General features: G+C 47.5%; 1 non-coding gene across 1 annotated transcript; it reads left to right on the top strand.

The window, feature by feature from the left end:
* The first annotated feature begins 1,602 nt into the window (after window positions 1-1,602).
* TRNAT-CGU (transfer RNA threonine (anticodon CGU)) lies at window positions 1,603-1,676 on the top strand. Its single transcript has one exon. It is a non-coding gene; the product is annotated as a tRNA-Thr (tRNA).
* Window positions 1,677-3,358: the final 1,682 nt, after the last annotated feature.

The following is a 3,358-nucleotide window of genomic DNA, read 5'->3' on the forward strand; positions in this document are numbered from 1 at the left end:
TCTCTTAATGCATACACCTGATCCTTGCCTATTCCTAGTTTCTTCTCCACTGCTTTTAGGCTTCCTCCGTTCCTGATAGCACGCTGAATTCTATCCATATTATACTTCCTTATGTCAGCTGTCTCACGCTTGTTGATTAACTTGGAAAGTTCTGCCAGTTCTGTTATAGCTGTAGGGTTAGACGCTTTCATACATTGGCGTTTCTTAATCAGATCTTTTTCCTCCTGCGATAGCTTACCGGTACCCTGTCTAACGAAGTTACCACCGACTTCTATTGCACACTTTTTAATTATGCCCATAAGACTGTCGTTCATTGTTTCAACACTAAGGTCCTTTTCCTGAGTTAAAGCCGAATGCCTGTTCTATAGCTTGATTCGGAATTCCTCTATTTTCCCTTTTAGCGCTAACTTATTGGTTGGCTTCTTATGTACCAGTTTCTTCCGTTCCCTCATCAATTCTAGGCTAATTCGAGATCTTACCATCCTATGGTCACTGTAGCGCACCTTGCTGAGCACGTCCACATCTTGTATGATGCCAGGGATGGCGAAGAGTATGAAGTCTATTTCATTTCCAGTCTCGCCATTCGGGCTCCTCCACGTCCGCTTTCGGTTATCCCGCTTGCGGAAGTAGGTAGTCATTATCCGGAAATTATACCGTCCTGCAAACTTTACTAATAACTCTCCCCTGCTATTCCTATAAGCTATGGTCTGACTGGTCTACAGCCTGCTTCTTGCCTACCCTGGCATTGAAGTCGCCCATCAGTATAGTGTATTTTGTTTTGACTTTACCCAGCGCCGATTCAACGTCTTCATAGAAGCTTTCCGCTTGCTGGTCATCATGACTGGATGTAGGCGCGTAGACCTGTACAACCTTCATTTTGTAGCTCTTATTAAGTTTCACAAGAAGACCTGCCACCCTCTCGTTAATGCTATAGAATTCTTGTATGTTACCAGCTATATTCTCATTAATCAGGAATCCGACTCCTAGTTCTCGTCTCTCATCTAAGCCCCGGTAGCACAGGACGTGTCCGCTTTCTAGCACTGTATATGCTTGATTTGTCCTCCTAACCTCACTGAGCCCTATTATATCCTTTTTAATGCCTACTAATTCCTCCAATAGCACTGCTAGACTCGCCTCACTAGATAACGTTCTAACATTAAACGTTGCCAGGTTCAGGTTCCGAAGGCGGCCTGTCTGTTTTTCTTTGTTCATCCACTTTCATTTCTATTGATTTATCATTTCTTTATTTCAGTTAATAAGCACACGTAATTTCCCGTATGTTTTCCTTGGTTTCAATGTTTGTTTTCTTCTGGTGATATGACTAATAAAAATCGGGACCCTTGGTTAACCCCGTTTCTTCTCGTTTATTACATAACGAGGGTCTCGAATCCGGCAACATCGATGCCTTCATGTAGCATGTTTGGGTCTATTGACCGGTTGCCTTCACCCCCCCCCCCCCAAAAGAAACACGTTCTCGTGATGCCTGCGGCAGAAAGAATGCTCCACATCCGCCGCCAAGGTTTGTAAGTGGTGGCGCTGGCTGACACTCCCAGGGTTCTACTAGGAAACATAAATACCCAAGAAAGTGGATGGTTAAACGGCGCCGCGGTAGCTCAATTGGTTAGAGCATCGCACGCGTAATGCGAAGGTTGTGGGATCGTTCCCCACCTGCGGCAAATTGTTTTTAGAGCGCAGCTCTTTGGCGTCCGTTCCTGGGTTTCGCGTCGGCGTCGTCGTCGGCCTCGTAACCAGCTCCGCCCCCCTTTCATCCCCCCAGCGCTAGCAGCGATCGACTGATACCGCTGGATGCCGCTGACGCCGCTAGAGAGTCAAGATAACGTGACTGCATAGAACACCGTCGCCGCCATGCAGAAAGAGGAGGAAAGGGTCCCCCCCCCCTGTTCTTGTGTGGCGGATAGGGTGCTCTTCAGTTGCCGACGCGCCGGTTATTCGTTGTCCCTGAAACCAACTCCGCAGCTGGGGTTGACTCACTATCGGCGTCAGCGGCATCAGTCAGTCGCTGCTATCTCTTCCCTCCTCCCTTTATCGTGTTGTCCGCTTGCTGCGCGCGCTTCTGCCCCCATCGTTTGCCGCTGGGTGTACACGCCGCCCCCCTCCCCCCTCTTCCTGCGAGTCTCCGGTTGTCAAAGCGCCGGCTCGAACTTAGTTCCTTTCTTCGCTCCTCCTCCAATGCAACCCCTGTGCGGTGGCAATCAGAGAGTCAGATCGGTGGCGGCGGATCTGTATATGTGCACCGCCCGAGCCGAAATTGCCGCTGCCGTTCGCCCTGTGCGGTGGCAATCAGAGAGCCAGATCGGTGGCGGCTTGACATAAAGACAAACAGCAATTTCCTAACACTTATGCGGGAGAACATCCCGTTCCTCTCGCTCGTAACGCGTCCCACGGCTGTGACAACCTCGCGAGGCACTTGTATACATCTCGTCTTTGAGAATCAAGCATTGGTGTACCAAGTCGAACATATATCAGTCTATTTCTCCGAGCACAAAGCTTCCTTCATGACTGTCAAGAACTGTTAGTGGAGTCTTTGTTAAAGGAATACGTGTGAAAAATAAAAAAAAAATTCTGTGATAGCGCATACATGTGTTGCTAGATTTCTTTGCCTCAATCTATCGAAAAGGTGAAACAGCTTATTTGCTGCGCTCAAATTTCGCATTAGGAAGTAACGTAATCGTCGGCAATTTTTTCATCCACTATCATTTCCATTCATTTATCGTTTCTTTATTTCATTTATTAAGCACAAGTAATTTTCCCTATGTTCTCATTGGTGTCAGTGTTTGTTGGCGTCTTATGATATGACTAATAAAAATTGGGCCCCGGGTTAACCCCTTTTCCTCTCGTTTATGCGCGCTTGAAAGAACAAGAAACGCCGAAACAAATTATTCACAAAAAATATCTTACGTTGCGGTGTAGTTCATGGGGATAATGAAGTTAACAAAGCGAGGAGTAAAGAAAAAAAGAAAAAGAAAGACAATCGAAGAACCATAAGTGAACGATACGTGTTGAACGAGTCAAACGAAAAAGATAATCTGGAAAATTAAAGAAAAAAGACGAGTAGAAACGAGCGTGCCACTATACCACTACGGAACACAGTCGAGGACAAGGCGAGCTCACATTGTGGATCATTTTTCACCGATTGCGACCGAGCCGTGTAAGGTCGAGGAAAAAAAGCCCTCCCCTCCGCCCCCCCCCCCCCCTTCTTCTCCGTGCTCCTTTCCCAGTCCGAGACGTTTTGAATCACGGGGGCCAAAGGAAAGATCGCCCTTGGACGTGCATGACTCCTCGCTGCCCGATTTCGTCGTCGCCGTTCGATATGTCTCGGGTGATTTTCCGTTCCCTT

The sequence above is a fragment of the Dermacentor variabilis genome, chromosome 1 (genome assembly GCF_050947875.1).
Source record: "Dermacentor variabilis isolate Ectoservices chromosome 1, ASM5094787v1, whole genome shotgun sequence".
Taxonomy (NCBI): Eukaryota; Metazoa; Arthropoda; class Arachnida; order Ixodida; family Ixodidae; genus Dermacentor; species Dermacentor variabilis.